General features: G+C 47.2%; 1 long non-coding RNA gene across 2 annotated transcripts in view; it reads right to left on the bottom strand.

Annotated features, from left to right (window-relative positions):
• Positions 1-19,170, bottom strand: part of LOC128078783 (uncharacterized) — a 51,100-nt gene extending 31,930 nt beyond the window's left edge. Inside the window, exons 1-2 of one of the 2 annotated variants that reach the window (XR_008205795.1) lie at positions 16,673-19,170; positions 9,674-15,696 (exon numbers count right to left, since the gene is read on the bottom strand). This is a non-coding gene — a long non-coding RNA (uncharacterized LOC128078783). Of the gene's footprint in view, positions 1-9,673 lie in introns of both variants that reach the window. The other variant, XR_008205794.1, reaches the window with a different exon arrangement.
• Between the last annotated feature and the right edge of the window lie 1,197 nt (positions 19,171-20,367).

Here is a 20,367-nt window from a genome sequence, read left to right as displayed (position 1 = left end):
GGAAGCATGATCAAGCCACCAAGCAGGCCTTAATTCCCTTGCTGGGATCCTGGACTCCTATGCACACTGACTTCCACAATGCAAAGAAAAAGTACAGAAAAATGCTCAAAATGGCCACAGAGGTTGGTAATCTGTGTACCCCACTGGACACTGAGCACCACACTGAAAACATGACAGGAAACCCTTGTTTGGCAAAACAAAGATGGGAAACAATCAGGTTAGCATCCAGCTACTGCCCAAGCTAATGTGCGTATGGCAGCATCTTGTCCTGTAGAGGAGACCCTGCAAACACAGTATGAGCACAGAGGACATCTTACTGCTTATGGCCTGGAATAGAAATCCAATAGTGCCGACTTTGAGTGGGGCAGAAAATGGATTAGAGCATCTGTCAGTGCTGGAAAGCTCTGCATCACCACCATTACAGAGGCAAAACAGAATGCAGGTGCCTGCAGACCCAAGGCTGGCTGCTGCTGGTTGGGGGCACATGAGACCATCAGCAGCACAAGAAAAAAGCCCATCATGGCCTTCTTGGTGAGGAAAACTTCAGAGAAACCATCTGCGTGACACAGCATGTGTGCATGTCACCTGTCAGATTGCAATACCAGATCTGCTCAAACAACTGTAATGGAACACTGCAAACAAGAGCAAAGCTTAGTCACTTGTTCAAGTCTTATCCCCATTTGTTTTTACAGATGTGCAGTTCATGGAAATGAGATGATTAGCTCATCAAAGCATCTGTCAAGGGGAAAGACAAACCAGCATTTTGCAAATGCATCCAAGTGACAAGACCTGTCGGATATGGGTTGTGGTGAATCTCTCTGAGGCTTATTTTTGGATCTGTTACACTCAGCCTTACCAGCTTATTAGTTATCTCCAACTCATCACTGAGGAAGGGAAAGATAAATCTATAAAACCTTATCAAACATGGCAATTTGAAAATGTGGTGGGTTTTCTTTTTTTTTTTTCCATGAAGGCTGTATGTCATTGCAACTTAACTTTCTTCCCTTCCCTTCCCTTCCCTTCCCTTCCCTTCCCTTCCCTTCCCTTCCCTTCCCTTCCCTTCCCTTCCCTTCCCTTCCCTTCCCTTCCCTTCCCTTCCCTTCCCTTCCCTTCCCTTCCCTTCCCTTCCCTTCCCTTCCCTTCCCTTCCCTTCCCTTCCCTTCCCTTCCCTTCCCTTCCCTTCCCTTCCCTTCCCTTCCCTTCCCCTTCCCCTTCCCCTTCCCCTTCCCCTTCCCCTTCCCCTTCCCCTTCCCCTTCCCCTTCCCCTTCCCCTTCCCCTTCCCCTTCCCCTTCCCCTTCCCTCCCTCCCTCTCTCCCTCCCCTCTCCTCCCCTCCCTCTCTCCCTCCTTCCCCTCCACTCCCCTTCCCCTCCCTTCTCCTTTCCATCCTTCCTTTCCCCAACCTTCCTCACCCTTCCCTTTCCACTTCCCCTTCCACTTCCCCTTCGCCTTTCCTCCCCTTTCCTCCTTTCCCCTTTCCCTTCCTTCCCATTTCCATTTCCATTATTTACATTTCCATTCCTTTGTTTCCCAAAAGAGCTGCACAGCTTGGCCTTCACTTCTGGAAGATTTAAGTGACTAGCTAAGCCATTCAAATGGACTACATTCTTTTGTTTTCAGATTCTCAAATCAGGACACCTTAAAAAGAGTGATTTTCAGGCATCAGGCAATTACTTGCATTTGCAAATCAGCAAGGCAAAATGCTCACATGCTTCACTGCTTTTCCAGATTAGGTGAGATCAGGCTGGTCAGAATTTCAACAGCTCTCTACCAGAGCTGGAGGGATTCAAGTCAAACATCAGCTCCTATCTCAAGCTTCCCATTTGCCTCCAGACAAGCCACGTCTACCCTCAGGAGGGTGGTGACAGTGCTGATGGCAGGGCTGATGGCGGCAATCAAGCGCAAAGGGCCACTTGGTGGCCTTGGAGAGATGAGCAATGAAACACAAAGGGACTGCTGTAAAAACGACAGGCAGAAGAGCTGGGGTTGAAAGGGAGATTACTCATTTGTTCTCAGACCTTTGTTAGTCACACCCCACCTACGTGAGAGCAGCGCAGAGCCATCAGCATTGCTACGTGGTTGGGTTGGGGCCACCCAGCTGCCACGGGGCCGGCGGTGGTGACGCACCAGAGCAAGAGAAGCGCGGCCAGGCGACGGCCTGCACAGCTCACAGCGGGAGGAGGGCGGCCAGGCGAGGTGTAGCCAGAGGAAACGAGCCGAAGTGACACAGCCTGGGCATGAAGAGGCACGTACAGCCGGCACAGGGAAAGAAAGCTGCTGTCACGTAAATGAGCGTTGGCTGCCGGTCCTGACTGGCTTGTGGCAGCTCCTGGAGCAGCGGAGCCGGCTTTCGGCCTCTAGAACCTCAGCTGTGAGGCGCTGACCTGCATGGCCGCTGTTCAGCTCCCATCCCCTCACTATGGGAGGTTCTCTCCTTGTTCTGGTTAAATTGCCCATTTCCATCTCTTTCAAAGGAAGGAACAAGAGTTTGATTCCCGGAACATCTTCTAAGAGAAGGGTTGTTTTTTACCATTTCCCCAGAGCACATCAGTGCTGGGAACTTCACAGGACGTATCATTAGTCTTGTTGCCCAATTTTCTGCTGAAGACACACTTAAGAACACACTCTTGTCTACGAGCTTCTTTTTCCCCTAGATACACTCGTGTCGTAGGGAAAGGAAACAGCTGCCACACACTTCAGGCCGCCACATCTTCCTCTTGGTTCATCCCTTGACCAGATGCAAGAGAGCATTTCTCTCAGTGAAGCAGAGGTAAATGCTTTCTGGCCTCCATGGCCTTCAAAAATGCCCACAGAGCCCACCATGCTCTGGTATTTCCTTAATGCAGTCAACCTTGCCACCATCCTCCGCAGAACACTCCACCAAGGTGCAGGCTGAGGTGAAGCACTGCTCTTCCCTTGCTCCACATTATCTTCCAAAGCAAATAAGACAACTTTGAGGTTTGTCATCTTTCATCAGCATGATTAACTAAGCTTTCCACCCTCGGCTTATTTCTCTGTGCTCCTTTCACCAGCTTCCTGTTAAGCACTGGATCTCTTTTGTGTGACATGGATGATGGGAGGGGGCCTTCACAAAGACAACTGGATAGTTGTTGTGGCTAAAGTGGCTCTCCTTCATTCATCCCTTTCTCTCAGTAACTTTTTCCATTCCTAAGAGAGTGTCTGAAATGTCCAACTTGGAATCATAGAAACATAGAACCACCAAGGTTGGAAAAGACATCGAAGATTATGCAGTCCAACTGTCCACCTACCACCAATACTCCCCACTAAACCATGTGCCTTAAAACAACAACTAAATGTTTCTTGAACACCTCCAGGGTCAGCAACTCAATTACCACTCTGAACAGCCCGTTCCAGCACCTGACTACTCTTCCAGAGAAGAAATTTGTTCTAATATTCAACCAGAATCTCCGCTGGTGCAACTTCAGGCCATTCTCTCTAGTTTTATCACTAATTTGTTCTGGGTTGAATCCCTTCCTCCTGTTGACAAGCAGACTAGTATTAGCAGCTCCTTCTAGAAGAAAGCCTCCCTTGCCCAGCAGCTCTCCCAGCCACCTTCTTCCTGGGACCTCTTGAATCCAGTGATCTGCAGTGGGAGGTGATTCAGTGCAAGGAGCAGACCTAAGAGCTACAGGGTGGCTTTGGCAAGTCCCTCCTAAATGACTTCACCAGGTAGGATGGAGAGCATTGTCTGTGGGTGAGTGGAGAGGGCATGTTGTCAGTTACCTTGAGTAACAAAAACCAGCAGGGCAGATCCTCTGATCTTTTTCCAGCTACTTTGTGCCACTTGAACAATGCCAGCCCTGGGATTAAATAAAGAGCTACCGCTTCTTTAAGCATGCAGGTATTCATTGCATGTCATAAGCTGCATGGCCTAGTCCTTAAAAAAAAAAAAAAAAAAAAAAAAAGACAAGATATCTTCCAGCTTCTAAAGAGTGTGACCCTTCCATGTGTTGCAATGTCTTTAAGATTGGATTACCTGCGTCTTCCACTTGGAGCACAGCTCACATCCCAGATTGCTCCCTTACGCTTCAATGTCTCCTTGCAAGCCTTGAGACAAGATGTCAACACTTTTCCTCTCCAGAGGGAGCTTATTCCCTAAGGACACAGCTCAATGGACATGAGGAGTCTGTACCAGGCAGCCACAGGGGAAGGCAGGGGGTACAGAAGATGTCTAGAGGCACTGGTGGCAGCAGTTAGCTGCCCTGAAAACTGTGACCGTGATGACTTAACTGGTAGACAGGATAAATGCCATTTTTTTCTCTTTAGACATCCATAATTGATACTGTGAGCTACCTAATAACTAGGTGAAAAGCCAGAAAAATCTAGTGCCCAGCAGTTTACTGGGCTTCTAAGAGAAGGAAGCCAATATTGTACTTTGCATTTTCACTGTTTTCATGGTCATTTCCCTTTTCACTCTATCCACAGAAATGAATGGAAATGCTATAGCAATTGCTGTGTGTCACAATGCTTTTGTAGAAAGCACCACTTTGGGTCTGCAGTGGCACAAAACTAGAGAATCAGATTATACTATTTTTCATGAAGTTGGGAGAGCTGGTGCCTGAGGGCACATACCAAGTCACTTAACTTCTATCCTGATCCTAATAGCTTTCAGCTTTCCAATATAACTTTTCCTGGGTTTCCTCCAAAAACAAATATGACTAAGGGTGCTTGGAACAAGCTCATTCTGTAGAATTTCCCTAAGTTGCCACTGGACAGCAGATGTGTGACTGCAGGGCTGATGCATTTGAGGATTTATTCTTTAACTAGGTGGCCTGGCCAGTGATTGCTCCCAGATCTTCCCTTGCTGGAAGCATGCAGTCAGGCAGATTCCAAAGGTAGCAGTGGTGCCTCTAAGTGTCACCAGGCACACTGTCTATTAGCAATGCAGCTAGGTCACCCCTTTACATCACAGAATTTGTAGTCAGTACTTCATATTCCTGAGTGTGGAAATGGAGTGAGCAGCCAAGTGCTAGCAGGCATGGATTCACCAGAGGATCCCAGGCGAATGTGGCACTTAGCTGCCAACAGAAGTTGTCAAGAATGGGGCAACTCACTCCTGTAAATCAAGTTGGAAACTGCTACCCAGCCATTCCCACCCCAACCAAACAAACCCTGAAGGTAACTGCTCAACTTATCACTGTGATCCAGGGGTTAAAAATCAATCTTTTATACATAGAATTTGTACCTGTTGTTTAAAAGCAAAGTAATACTTGAAGTGGCCAAATCCCAAAGGCAAATGGCTTTGCTTTTCGTATGTCACTCTTAGTGACTTCTCAAGTAGTTATTATCTGCATGAAGATTATTCTGAGTGGTTTATTGGGCAATTATAACTTGTCAGCAGTTAGCATAAAATGACTAGGATCTAAAGACATGACTTAAAAGCCCATCATAAAGGGCTTTTGAAACACAGCTCTGATGCTGCTACTTAAGGCAATATTTAAAGAATGATTCGCAAACTGCTACAGGAAAAGCAGCTATATTGTATAAAGGTGCAAGAATGACTGATGGTCTGATTTACAACCCCAAAGAGTTTCTTGCTCTTGAAAAAGTAGTCTATCTCCGCATCTCATAATTTCAAAGTAATTCATCTTTGGAAAAGCAAATCCCCTTGCAATATGCACCTGGCTTTTCATTTGAGCTCTTCAGAAGGGTCCTAAGGAGACACCAACAAAGACAGCTCAGCTGTTTGCCTATGTACTTCAGACATATTCTGTACATCTCCTTTGGAAACCAAGCGAAAAGAAGAGGAAGAATTGCACTTTATTCAAGGGGCAGGTATAAGATTTCAGAAAAGGTGCTACCCCTTGAAGTAGTGCTTTTGCATACAGTCCTTCCGTCATGGAATCATAGAATCACAGAATGGTTTGGGTTGGAAGGGACCTTAAAGATCACGTAGTTCCAACCCCCTGCTGTAAGCAGGGACACCTCCCTGATGGGGCTCACAGCCCCATCCAGCCTGGCCTTGAGTGCTTCCAGGGAGGGGGCACCCACGACCTCGTTGGCCAACCTGTTCCAGTGTCTCACCACCCTCACAGCAGAGAATTTCTTTCTAATGTCTGGTCTAAACCTAACCTCTTCCAGTTTAAAACCATTTCGCTTTGTCCTGTCGCTTTCTACCCCTGTAAAAAATCCCTCCCCAGCTTTTCTGTAGGCCCCCTTCAAGTACTAGAAGGCTGCTGTAAGTCACATTCTCTCCATTCTGATTTTGACAACCACCGGGTTTATTCGTCATCTATCAGACTGGACAAATAGGGAGAAGATGTGAGAGCTTCCTGGGCATCTTCTTTGTGCCATCGCGTGACCTCCTCTATGGCAGATCCTGAAGTTTGGATGTCATCCCTTCATGTGCTCTTTTATGCAGAGAAGGTGGAGCTCAGCAGCAAGAGAACTTGCTCTGTTCTTTGTAAAGACCCAATTAATCTTGCTACTGTCATGTGGGTAAGCATACAAAACCTGGTACATCAGCCTAGAAGCAGCCAAGAGACCCAAGGTGTCCCTCACCCTATTTGCCATTGCTGAAATCTACTGGCTAAAGTTCCTCTGTTCCATTTAAATCCAGAACTTCTGCCAAATCACCAGTGCTTAGCTCTTCTTGGTCTGTGATGCAATCCTTCCTTAGTCTTACAAACCCACTTCCTTCTCAGTTGCAGGGGATTAAATTTCTTTCAGAATCAGCTGAAACACACTGTGCTCTTCCAAACAATGGATTAGCATTAGGGTAAATTAATCTGTGATCTCATTCATCATTTATTTCAGTTCTCTTGGTAAAGCAGACCACATATCAGTCTTTTGACAGTCAGCACAGATTTCTCGATGTCTTAGAGAAAAAAGCTTTGGCATCTGGTGTAACCAGTGCAGCTCCAGCAGTATGGGAGCGCAGGGTGTGGGAGGCAGAGCTCTTGAATGCCAGCAATACACCTCTAATGACCTGTGATGGATTTCACTGAATGAACAACAGTGGAGGACCTGCAAAATTATTTATTTTTCTGTGGCTTCCTATTAGCAGCATTCCTGAGTAACCTGATGCTTCTTTGGTGCAGGTTCGTTTGTATTAAGTTGCTCCCCTGCATGACTTTCCTTCCTGCATGTCTCACTGTAAAGTGGTGCAGAAGGACATTAAATAAGCTATTCGTGAAAATGAGAAAATTGGAAAAAATTGTTACATAAATGTGATCATTATCTAGTAAATTAAATAAGAAATCCAAAATGTCCACGATCATAACCTCCCACAAACCAGAGACTTCAACAGACATGCTGTCATTAGAATCACCTGGCTTTCCATGCTTGCCACAGCAGACAAAACATAGTAAATACCAGCCATTCAAATATGAAGAAATTAGTCTCCGGATGTTGCTGGTGTTAATGGCTAGTTAACAGGGTCCAGATTTTGGAGGTTCGTCTTCCTGAGAGCAGTGCTGGGGACATTGTATGTCGCCAGGGTGTGCAGGGAGCATTGCTGCTGTGCACGTCATGCCTGGAAGTCTCCTGCAGATACCAGGAGGAAAAAAAGCATCAGAAAACTGAAAGAGAAAAGCAGCAGAACAGTTTTGTGAAAGATGGAAGAAGGAAGAAGGAGAGGAGCAGTCTGAGCTTCACACGTGGTTACTGCGATGGCACTGGATATGGGCCTTTTCTATCTAAATATCTTGAACTCTAAGGCTAAGGAAGTCAATGTACTTAAAAAAAAAAAGACTGGGGAAGACAGGAGTTTGTACTTTCTCATTTGCTTCACCATGAAAAACGTAGACAAAAGTAGGATAATTTTCTATCGTTGTTGCATTTCTCCTTGTGGTTCTTTTAATCCCGTTTCATTTTCCAGAGAGAATTGCAATGTTCCCCATCCAAAACCAGTTCTTGTCCCTGATGAAGGGTGATCATTGGAAGTGCTCTCTCCCAGGTCAGTCACTTGGTCCTGGTTCTCTGCTTCTTTCTGGAAGATACGATTGTTTGCAGGAGACAACATGAGTGTCCAGAGGCTTCCCTGTAACAGAGTGGTGGAAATGTCTCCCAGTCCATGCCAGTGCAGCCTGTTCTCTTCACCCCAGTTAGCAATACAGCATGGCACGGGGGGGGGCAAACCAGCAGCATGGAATTTGAGAGGGACCTGGTCCCCGAAAGGAGGAGCCATCTTGCAACAGGAGCACAGCAGTGGATGCTTACCTGGTGCACTCAGTGAAGTATAGCAGCTCAAGGTCTTTTGCAGCTCAGACAAGAATCTCGACAGACCATAAACAAGTGACCAGACTGTGAAATACAGAACAGCTCCATGATATTTGCAGGAAGCCAAAAGGAAGCGTGATGTGGCAGGAGGTGGCATGGGGCACACTCCATGAGAGAGCTGTGCTCTGGCATGAACCAAAGATCATCCTTGAAATGGAATAACAAGACAAGTGAGGAGCATAATGGATGAAACTGGGCTCTGGGGCCATCCAATTTTCCTATCTCAGTACGAGGGCAGGAGCAGCAAGCTCCAACTGGCCATCAGAGGGCAAACTGCTCCAAGCATTGCTGTGTTGTTCAGTGCTGGCATTGCTAACTGCCTGCATTTAGTCTTCTTTCTTCAAAGATAACTAAGGCCAAGCTTCCAAGGAGTTTTAATTGTTTGGACATTTTGGAAAGGTTTTAACAGGCTCTATTTTAACGAGACAGAAACATTGGAAAAGGCAGCAAGCAAAGCAGGACACACTGCAAATGTCCTGGAGCTCTTGGGTCAGCACAGGAATTCCTTATTTCTCCAGTGACGGAAAAATTATTGCAAAAAGTTGCAGTTAAAACAGGCTGCTAGTGAATGTTGGGACTGCTAAAAATAGGGACTGTGCTGGTCCAGGTTTAACTCTTAAAGGAGCAGGCAGTGGTTTCTCTTTGGAGAGTGGCCATTTCTGTAGATGGTCAGCTTTCAGCACACCTTCTGGCTGGCCTGAACCTCTGATGACAATAAAGAGCGCTAATTAACAAGGAGCAGTTACTGTAGTCCATCAGCACAAGGAGAAACAGGCTGTCAGACATGGCCTGAAGATCTCTTTATCCCTCTGATTTTGCCCAGCAGCCTCTTCATCTGTCTACACAAGTCTCCACCACTTAATTTCACAGATCTATTTGCCATGTATAAGCAGTAAGGTGGCTTCCTGGCAAACGTATTTATCTTCCTTGGTTTATTGGTCCGTCCATCCGCAAATATTGCTTCCAACTTTTATCTTCTTTGCATAATGCAAGGATAGAGAAAAGACTGTCATTCTGAAAACCGAGAAATATCCCTATATATCTCTTTTCTCTGCTGAATAAGCAGTGAAACAACTGGAGTTTAGGTCAGTTACAAAATTAGGAAGCAGGAGGTCCTGCACCTGCTCTATCCAGTCAGCCATTATTGCTGCCAGAGAGTCCTTGGAGGTAAGAAGCAGACTTGCTGCATTTCTCCATTTCTTGAAGTGTCACAGAAGAACTGACTGGTAAAGTTCATTCAAACACCTGTGCTCGCACAGACTGCCATGGAAATATAGCAGTACACAGCCAAAAGGCATAGATTGCAGCTGGGTTAGGACAGGAAGGTTTCCAATATCAGATGAAGTCAACTGCCTGACCTGTTATCATGCTATCAGCACAGTACAAAAACCAAGCTATAAGACTATTGACAGCTGCTGCAGAAAAGAACTTACCCCCTCCCACCAGATCTGCTTGGCAGAGCATGGGAACAAGCCCACCCTGCCCTGTGCTGGAAAGGACCAGAAAGTCCAAGCAGTGATGGTGAGCACGTGAAGCTGGAGGTGCAATCCTGGTGATGCTTCCTGCAGATCTGGCAGTTGTCCAATTGCTCTTAACAGTTGTACTTAAGTAAGTAACCCACGAGGATCCAACAAATGATGGCGAGCACCAGCTTGGCTGGACAGGGGAGGCTTTGGCAGGGCTGAGAGGCAGACTGTTAGGAAGGGAAAGTAGCTGGTGATCAGAGCAGGAATGTGGTCACTGGGCACAAGGGCAGCTGTGCTTGAGCCTCTTCAGATTGATCGCAGCTCAAACCTATCCTTGAATCCCCTCAGTGAGGAGCTCGGGGCCCTGTTAATCCCAGGCTCTCACATCTGCACAGTTCCGCTACGAAGGATGAGGCGGATGATCGCACTGATCTGTATTCAACATCTACACTTTCCAAGTGGTTTTGTTCCTTCTGGTCTGCCTGGCCCTTTGCAGTGCCTGGTCAGTGTAGTAGCAACCTCCTCGTGATGTGAGGGGGCCCTCAGAGCCCTCACAAAGCATAGCGTGGAGGTACGAGCTTTGCAGGATGAAGCCCTCAGCCCAGAGGCCAAACACCCAGATCATTGCCTGGGTGTAAACGTGGCACAGTCCAGGTGTCAAGCCCAAACAGACTGCTTGAGCACTGTGAGGCTCAAGCCCACGTACCTTATTGCTGTCCTGCAAAAGTGCTGTCCTGGCACTGATAACACGGTGGAATTTTGGCATTAAACCCCGACAAGCCATGCACCTTCAGAAGCAATGGTCAACCTTGGTTTCTGTCTCTGCTTGGGGGAGCAATGGGCTGGGTCAGAGCAGACTGTGTGTCTTCTCATTTTACTCCTGTTCCAACAGGAGGTGGAGGTTGGCAGCTCCGGATCCCAGACCACGGCTTCCACACCATTAAGGAAATAATAGTAATATTTACAAAACAATAGTATATTCATGGAGTAACAGGAAAATATTGCTTTTCTGACTCCAGTTCCAGGTCAAAAAGAGGTATTATCAGCACTCACATGTGAGCTCAGTTGCTTTACTAAGAAGCAACTCTAATCCCTGCCTGGACTCTGTCCTGGGTTTTTAATGCCTGATTAACTACCTCCTGCCAGGATGATTGTGCATCTTTGCATGTTTTGGAGCTGTCTGTTTCTATTTATCACTACAGACAATTGAACTTTTTAAACCAACGCTCATTTGCATTGGCAATTTCAAGTACCATGTGTGTGTTTATAGCTGAATGGTGACTGGAGCACATTTCAAAGGGCTTTTCGGGTGATGTGCCATTTTCTCAGGGAGCAAATATGGTGTGAGACACTCTCACGTAAAGGTGAGGTGTTACTGTAGGTCTTAGTCCTTGTGGGAGATGCCACATGTCACCTCCATAAGCCAGCAAATTGCCACCAGTTTTAATGGGAGTTGCTGGAAAACTGGTTCCTGACCCATAGAACATTTGGTCCTTTCATAGGAAATAAAAAAATAACATTGATTTTAGGTTTTGGTGTTGTTTTTTTTTGTTGTTTTTTTTTTTTTTTAAAATTTTATTCCCAGAATAAAAACTCAAAATTGCAGTATAAAATACAAATTTTACCATGGAAATTTTTACATATCACATTCTAATATTCCTTCCAAGAAAAATTCAAAACTGGCTGGAAAAATCCCTTCTTTACCAGCTGTAATTACCTGTCCCCTCAGCAGCCCACTCGGAGCAGCTGGATCTTGTTATGTACAGGCACTTGCCCAAACTGCATCCTACATCTTGGATCCAGCACCTTCCTCCTCAAGAAGCAGAAGCCCTCACAGCCCATGTGAGACCTCCTAGAACTATTTGCAATCTCTCTTCCCCCGTTATAAGTTATCATCTCATTCCAATAGCGCACAATAGCCTTTGCAGTACCCTCCTGAATGGAACTCATTGCACAGGTGATGCTCCAGAGCTGCTCCTTCTCATCAATATGCCAGGCTTCTCCGTGAGACCAGCATAATTTATATGTATTGGCTGCGGGGAAGAGCTATTCTAGACAGAAACAAGGGCCTTTGCAGGAGAACAGCCAACAAATCGACAGCCCCTCTGGTACAAGGTGCTCAGATAGCTTGGATAAAAGGTTTGGAGCTGTGAGCAGTGCCTAATGCCTTAGATTGGCCATCGCTTCCCCACAGCCTCCTGCAGTATTCCCGTCTTGCAAATACCACATTAAAGCACATCGTTTTTGTTGTGGTTGAGGCATTTCTGCACAGAACAACAGGAATTGCAGATCAAGTGCTTTGGGGTGGCAGCGAGGAAACCTTCACACAGCAGCTCCTGAAGAGAGGAGCACCAGGGGGTCCCTTCCAGCTGCAGCTGGCCCACCATGCTGCAGCCACCTACCAGAAAGGGCTCACTCCTGTGCTAAGGCAGTTCTGCCCCAAGCCTTTGGCATTTTTTTTTCCTTCCTTCCTGTGTTTTTGCATGTGATTGTAATTATTGAGGATGTTCAGAGAGAGAGAGACAGGATTTCTGTTCCCAGGAAGCCCATCTGCTCCCGCTGTTTATTTCCTGCAGTTGTAACAGTCGTAATGAATTCCAGTGTCACAACCGCACTGATGGGAATGTGCAGGGAAACCACTTTGCTGCAGGAAGGAGGCCCAAAGGACCCTGAAGACCCTGAAGAAGGTGGCCTCATCCCACCAATGAAAGAGAATCTGAGAGCCCAGAGAGGAGACCTGATGCCCCATCCCTGGAGACATTCAAGGCCAGGCTCGATGTGGCTCTGGGAAGCCTGATCTCGTGGTTGGTGACCCTGCACGTAGCAGAGGGTTGAAACTTTTCAACCCAGGCCATTCCATGATTCTATGATTCTATGACTTGTCCACTCAGGCTGAGCACTGCAGTGGCACTGCAACACGGGGGTCCCCACAGCCAACTTCCCACCGTGGTCACTGGTAGGGCCAGCCCACACATTGGGCTGGGCTGAGTGCTGAAGCAACCAGACAGAGAGGGCCACAGAAATCAGCTGGAAGGAGAATAGCAGCACGGGGATTCCAAAGGCTCAGGGGCTTTGGGGTGGATCTACCCAGCCAACCCCTGAATATGCCAACAGCAGCCTTCACAGCTAACTTATACTGCAGCACCTACCTGAGCAATGAACTCCTAAAGTTATTTCAGGACGCACAAAAAGGACTAACACTGAAAAAAAAACCCCAAAAAACCAAAATCAAAAACAACAACAACAAAGACCCACCACCACCACCAAAAATAACCAAAAAACTAGCCCAAATCTACCTTCTGTTCTCCTGGTCTTGCCTTGTACAATAAGCCCTTTCTTGGTTTCACTGAGCTCCCCAGACTCAATACTCTCAGTGCCTCTTCTCCTGCATCCACTCTCCACTCCTCTAGAGCATCTCTGGGTGATTTCTGCAGCTGTCTAGTCCCTCTTGGGCTGGCCCTGCCTCTCCTTCCCTCTCAGCTCACTGCCCTGTAGCCATCTTGAGCATTCTGTCATCAGATGAAGAAACCAAACTTCCCAAGAGAATCTATCCTGAGTGCGCATTCTGTGGAGTAGACTACAGAGTGGACTCAACAGAGCAGGGAATGCAATATTCCCCAGGTCTGTTTGCAAGCTCTCAAATTAAACATGCATGCACTGGTTTCCACCTGTTCTTCATCCCCCTTTCCTGCCCACAGTGTGCCTTGAATGTCTGGGCAGGCTTTGCAGGGTTACAGGCTAATAAAGCAGTGCTGCGCTTCCCCTGCTTCCCAGATCAGCTCTTGGCTCCCTAAAGGCCAGCTCCCAGGCACAGAGGTTTGTCCCCATCCTTTGTGTGCCTGCCTGTAAACTGCAGAAGTGATGCCTTTATTTATGTATACAGAGAAAAAAAAACAACTAATGTCATGTCATGTCATATCATATCAGTCATATCATATCAACTATGTATTTTATACAGCCCTTGTGGGAGACACCAAACATCACCTGCAGAAGTCAGCAGGTTGCCACTAGTTGCAGTGGAAGTGAATACATGTCTTTATATATTTATACCTAAAGGTGACACACAGATCTGTGAACATGGTGAATTGATTGTATTTGCTGGAAACCACCCGGGAAGAGACACGATGGAGGCTTCCTTGCAGCACACTTGGCCAGGCTGTCAGGGTGGGCCCATGTGATAAAGGAAGTGCAGAAGGTTCCCTTGAGGAAGCACAGATCTGGGGATGGTTTGCTGTCTGGAACAGTGATTGAAGAGCTGATGCCTCCCAAAAGGAAGAACTCCATCGTGGCCACGCAGGCAGGAAGAGTGAGCACAGGGCACAAGTGTGAAGAGGCAGTAAAAGAGCCAAACACAGCAAATAAGGTAAAAGCACAAAAGCAGATGAATGTCATCAGTTTAACCTGAACTCCACAGAAACACCATCAGCTCTGATTAGCTTTGGGTCAATTAGGAGGAGGTAAAACAAAATAATGAATTTGTTTTCTTTGCTCTTTCCCTGAACAGCATTGCTAAATTCAATCCAGCTGGTGCCTGAGCACAACAGTGCGTGCGTGGCTTTCTTCTCATTGTGAGCTTCCTCCTTTCAAGATTATACATCCTCATTTCTCTGCTTTTCGAGAACAAAGACAGCACTGTTTTGTTATCATACAGCTACTTACTCAGAGCTGAGCTGCACAAGAAACCCTAGCATGGTAGAAAAACTATGAATGAAGGATTTGATCAGAGCGAGGAGAAGAGGGGAAGGGGAATACAGATGAGGTTTGTGTTGCCACTGCAGTTATCACAAACAGTAGGGGCACTTGAATTGCATTGGAAAAGGTTACAATAAGGCTCCTCACTGCCAAATTCTTGGCTGGTGGAAATTAATACTAATCTAAATTCAGATGTTGACGGTAGCAAGGTGATTAACACTTGCTAAGGAGACAGCTCTTAAACTGGTCTGTTTCCTAATTTCATTACCATTAAAGCACTGTTCACAGGGATAATACCTGCAGCACTCTGCCCTCTTCAGTCACTTCAGACTTGCTGCCTACAGGATCGAGAACAGGACCTGGGGCCTCTGATTTCTACAGGCTGTTTCCCCACTCACTTTGAGCAGCATGAGCTTCCCAAATCAGGGCTGATCCATTTCTGCCTGTTGTGTTGAGGGCAACCCTTCCACTAGCGCTGTGTGTCAGAGGGGTACAGATGTAATTCTTGTCCCTAGGACAGCAGGTTAGGGACGTAGTGAGCCACACATCATGCCCTTTAATTCAGGGTCAGCCAAGGATAAGCCAAGGACCTAGGGCAAGGCGTGATCCCTTACAATTCAGAACTGGGTGGGGGCTGCATTGTCAGAAGCGCAGCTCTGGCCTTCAGATGAGGAGCCAAGTCTGAGCGGCTGCCCGACTCTATTTCTTCCAGACTTGGGACATTTGCATTTTCTCCCTTCTGAAGCCCAAGAGAAGACTTGAAAGAGCTGAAACTAATGAGGAGCTGAAAAACTGTCATTAGGTATAGGAATAGCTACAAAATCAGAAGCAATGCAGGCAAAAAGCAGAAAGAAATCCCTTTCTCCCCAAAATGCCAAGGTTTCAGCAGGGTCCAGTCAGGGCTCCGTGCCGAGGCAGAGGAGTGATGGGCAGTGACATTCACATCCAGACAGTGGCTGCTGCCACCTCTGCCCATAGGACGCCTTGGCTAGGGAGACATTTACACTCGAGATGAACTTTCCTCATGCAGCCACTGCCAGGCACATGTCCAGAAGTCCTGGATCTGCCTATGCAGACACTGCTCCCCAAGAGCTGATTTTGCAGTTACTTGGGGCACAGCAGGCTGCCAGGGGGAGGGAGCCTCTTTATGCAGCTTCAGGCTCAAATGCTTCACCCTGCAGACTTCACTTGGCCTGCTGGATGCACAATGGAAACCAGCAGCAGCGCAGCAGAAAATTCTGTAGAGCCTCCTCTTCATCATCCAGTGCCATTTCTAGCTGAGCAATGTGCTCCAGCTTCTGTAGGAACAGAGCAGAAGGCTGTCTGGTTATTAGGGCAAGACATGCCTTCTTCCAATGCTGCACAGCAAGCCTTGGGCTCACATCAGGATACAGAGCTGGTTTGCATACTGTCCGGCCAGGGAGAATTACCCTGTCTGACTTCCCGTACATCCCAGCCCACTAATTTTCACACAGTTACCCTGTATTAAGCTTAATTACCCCAGAATTAAGATTAATGGCTTGTGTTGATTAAAGCCTATTCTGAAAAAGAGACTATTACAGCATCAGAGACAAAGAAGCCTCTGCTGGGGGCAGTTCGCCTCAAGGCTCACCAGCCTCACTGCCAAAACCACGGGCTCTGCTGAACTTCCTTGGCTTCATGTTGCAGCCCAAGATGCTGGCTCTGTATCCCCTCCCACATGAAGAAGACTGGGCGTAGCTGAGGCTTCTTCTCCACGAAAGTGCTCAGGCACAAACTTCAAATAGCATCTCACCTCTCTTGCTCTGACTGGATGCGTCTCTCCTCCCTTGACAACAGTTTTCTCTAGTTTTATGACTCTTTGTGGTGCCTTCTGGTTTCCAAACAACCATTATCAACTCCATGAAGAGTCCCGCAGCTGTGGCTGCCAGTGCTGTGGCCTCTCAGGACACTGCAGCCTCTGGCTCTAAAAGATACTGCGGGTGGCATGTCTGCTTTAACTGCAGCAGCACCTTTCCTGCACCTGCACGATTCTTCTCTGTCTCTGCTACAGGAGGACCCAGGGACAGTGGGAACGGCATTCGCTGTAGCCCCGTCATGCTGATGTTAGACGTGGAAGGTTGTGATGTGGTTCATATGCTGACTCCAACATGGTTCCTGAACCAGATTAATAGAATCATACAATTATTGAGGTTGGAAAAGACCACTAAGATCACCCAGTCCACCTGCCAGCCCATCACCACCATGCTGACTAACCATGTCCCACAGTGCCACATCTACCCTTCTCTTGAGCACCTCAAGGTAGGATGTTCTCCACCGCATCCCTGGGCATCCATCCAGTGCTGTGAGGTCTGGTAGACAAGTGCAGATACCATGTTCCTGTATTTCATAGGGAAATGGCTTTATTTCTGACATATTACCACCACATCTGTTTTACATGACATGTAATCTCCTTAGTGCTTCATGACCAACAGGTGTGGTTCAGTGCTAGCTACTCTGCAGCGCAGCAGCACACCTGCAACACTGCTGTCCTGCAGCTACACCAGGAATTCCTCTCTCCCCTGCTGGGATCTGGGATTCCAGGAGTTTATTTTTGCCTTTTGTCCACGAACCAATAAATCAGTGAGTCAAAAAGACCTTGCCTAGGTGGTAGCATTGTCCTTGCTAGAGACCACCAGCTCAGGCAACGTGTTCTGGTGTTCTGGTGGAGTGGGGCTAAGCAAGCATAGCTCGGCCAGAGAGATGCATTTCTAAGCCTTTTTTTGTCCATGCTCATTCCCTGATGCCTTGTGCAAAGGCTAGAGGGATAAATAGAAATTGAAATCGACTGCTTTTTTTCTCTTGCCACCATCTTTCCTTTTCCTGGTCTGCCCAGACACAGAACAACTTTCTTCTTGCTGTAGTTTTGGGTGCTGACACGTTTCCTGCTGTAGGCTGAGATGAATTCCAAGCCAGCTATGGCACAAGAAACAGATTTAAATCTGACAAGCCAGCAAACAACTTTAAAGTGTGAAGAAAGGAGATGGGGTGTCTGTCTCTGGGCTTTTATGCAGCTCTGTTGTGGTGCTTCAGCCTGCTCTACAAAGCCTCCATGGTTTCACTCCAGCCATGAGCTAATTGAGTCTGGTCCAGACAATCTCCTTAACCTTATCACATTTTTAATGTCAAAAATAACACTGTTATGTCAGGGATACCTTGTTCCCTTAATGACATGGCTCACAGTCAGCATGTGGGCAGCCCAGTGCCTGCAGGTAGGCACCACCACCTTTCTCCTGGGCTATTTACAGTGAGGCTGGAAGCACTGTGAACATGTGAAAGCAGTCTCTCTGCTTTCTTTTCTATTTAACCAACATGGTGATATCGGTATCAAAATCAGGGAGCAAAAACAGCATTCCTAGATGCTGGTAGAACTTCAGGCTGCTCAGAGCTGGTGCCCAGAAAGTTCATTACTGGGGGCTGGGGGCTGGATGGCTGCACCCAAATTCCTGCTCTCCTGCATCCCACATCTCCCTGTAACTCTGGTGGGCTGCACAAAGCTGCCCAGCATGTGAAGGGACAAAGCTGGTGCAGCCAGTGCTTCAAGCACCAGGCAAATGGCTGTTCTGGGATGTGGCATGTGAGATGGGGTAGGGCATCACCCAGAGGTGAGGGCATTTCTCCCTGCTGCACCCTGCAGTGAAGGCTGAGCCCCGGCTGCAGTTCCCAGCCTGGGCTGCATGGATGGGTTTGTCACGGGCTGGGGTCAGGAGGGTGGCACAGCACTCATGACCTGTGCTGGCCCCTGCTGACCCCCACCCAGCAGGATGCTCATGGGCAGCCGGGATGTTTTCTCTCTGCTTTATGTCTTTAATCAAAGAACAAAAGCCCTATGTTTAAGTGGGTTTAAATGGTTAAAGGCACTTGTTTCTCTTAAAAGCAAGTGAGATTGCTACTGACATCTCCATAAAAGACAGGCTTTTCATGCACAGTATAAGAGCAGCAGATGAGAAGCCCTTGCTCTGCACACCTGTAGTTGCTTCTTCAGCCTCCTCCTTTTCTCTCATTATAGAAATAAGTACTGCTACCTTCAAAGGGAGAGAAATTTAATTGCCTTATCAGCAGTTTGATGAATAATTAATGCTGCTGCATTTATCAGGAAGTTAACTAAGGCCCGGAGAAAGCCCATTTTGGGTGCTGAAAAGCCTCTGCCAGTGGGTGCGGGGTCAGGGAGGTGCGTGCTGACCCTACCATACACCACAACAGCAAGAAAGTGCAAACAAGGGTGCAACTTGCAAGGGTACAAACTTACCTGAACACAGTGTGTGAGGTGGGCACCTGTAAAGCAAACCCTAATGTGCACAGCCCTGTTCAGCATCACAGCAGAGGCTGAGGCTGTGAAGTTTTGCATGAAATGAAGGTTGACATTTTTAGCTGAATTTGGGTGTTCTGCTGGAGATGCTCTTTAAAACTGAAGCCCTTCTCTGACTTTAAGCAGTGACTCCCACAAGAGGCCTTCACTTCTGTGTTGTAAGAAAAGTAAATAAGATTGTACATGATTCACTGGTTGTACTTGTGAAACATGAGGACAGAAGGCAACAGACAAAACCATTTAAACACATTGGCCGGTTTGATATTTAAAAAAAGAAAACAGCAAGGCTGTGCCCATAGAAGCCTCCTCAGATAGATGCTAAATGTGCCACTGAAAGTATCATCTGTTCAGATTTAATCATCCTCCAGACGCCCTTTCCAAAAATAAAGTGGAAAAGGGAAGAGAAAGTAAGGGGAGGGGAGGAAAGGGAGGAGAAGAGAGGAGAAGGGAAAAGGGAAAGGGGAAAGGAGAAGAGGAGGGGGTGGGGGGAGGAAAAGGGGAAGGGGGAAGGGGAAGGGGAGGAGAGGGATGGAGAGGGAAGGGGAAGGAAGAGGAGAGGAGAGAAGAGGAGGGGAGGGGAGGGGAGGGGAAGGGAGGGGAGTGGAGGAGAGGAGAGGAGAGGAGAGGAGAGGAGAGGAGAGGAGAGGAGAGGAGAGGAGAGGAGAGGAGAGGAGAGGAGAGGAGAGGAGAGGAGAGGAGAGGAGAGGAGAGGAGAGGAGAGGAGAGGAGAGGAGAGGAGAGGAGAGGAGAGGAGGGGAGGGGAGAGGAGAGGAGAGGAGAGGAGAGGAGAGGAGAGGAGGGGAGAGGAGAGGAGAGGAGAGGAGAGGAGAGGAGAGGAGAGGAGAGGAGAGGAGAGGAGAGGAGAGGAGAGGAGAGGAGAGGAGAGGAGAGGAGAGGAGAGGAGAGGAGAGGAGAAGAGAAGAGAAGAGAAGAGAAGAGAAGAGAAGAGAAGAGAAGAGAAGAGAAGAGAAGAGAAGAGAAGAGAAGAGAAGAGAAGAGAAGAGAAGAGAAGAGAAGAGAAGAGAAGAGAAGAAAAGAAAAGAAAAGAAAAGAAAAGAAAAGAAAAGAAAAGAAAAGAAAAGAAAAGAAAAGAAAAGAAAAGAAAAGAAAAGAAAAGAAAAGAAAAGAAAAGAAAAGAAAAGAAAAGAAAAGAAAAGAAGAAATGCTTTGGCTGAAACATTTGGTTCTTGCTCAAGAATCTGGTATGAATTTTATAAAGGTTTCCTGGAAGCGGAGATCAAGGGGCTGGTTTGGGGCTCAGAAGAGGCCCTCTGACAGGATGAAGAAGAGAAAACTGCCAGAGACTGAGACTGATACTTTGTCATTCTCATATTGGGAACATAGCACTGGACTGTTCCTGCTAATTAAAACCAGCGGTGAACAAAGCTAGTTTGCAGAGATTGGGCTTTGGCCAAACATTTGTGTGTGGATGAGGAAATGAGATCATAAAAGTCACGACTGGCCTCCAAGCTTGGGGTTTCTAATTGCCTCTCACACCTTGCTTCCCAGCCCCCGTCTACTATGCTTTGGAATAACAGTGGGATTGAGACTCCTCACCTCTGTTTTGAGATGGCATCTTGGAATGCTGGTGGACAAGTAGATAGGGACCAAGAAAATTCCTGCTCTGGGATCTTCCTTGGTA

The sequence above is a fragment of the Tympanuchus pallidicinctus genome, unplaced genomic scaffold, assembly GCF_026119805.1.
Source record: "Tympanuchus pallidicinctus isolate F22 unplaced genomic scaffold, pur_lepc_1.0 scaffold17, whole genome shotgun sequence".
Classification (NCBI taxonomy): Eukaryota; Metazoa; Chordata; class Aves; order Galliformes; family Phasianidae; genus Tympanuchus; species Tympanuchus pallidicinctus.
This window is presented reverse-complemented; position numbering and strand designations above follow the sequence as displayed.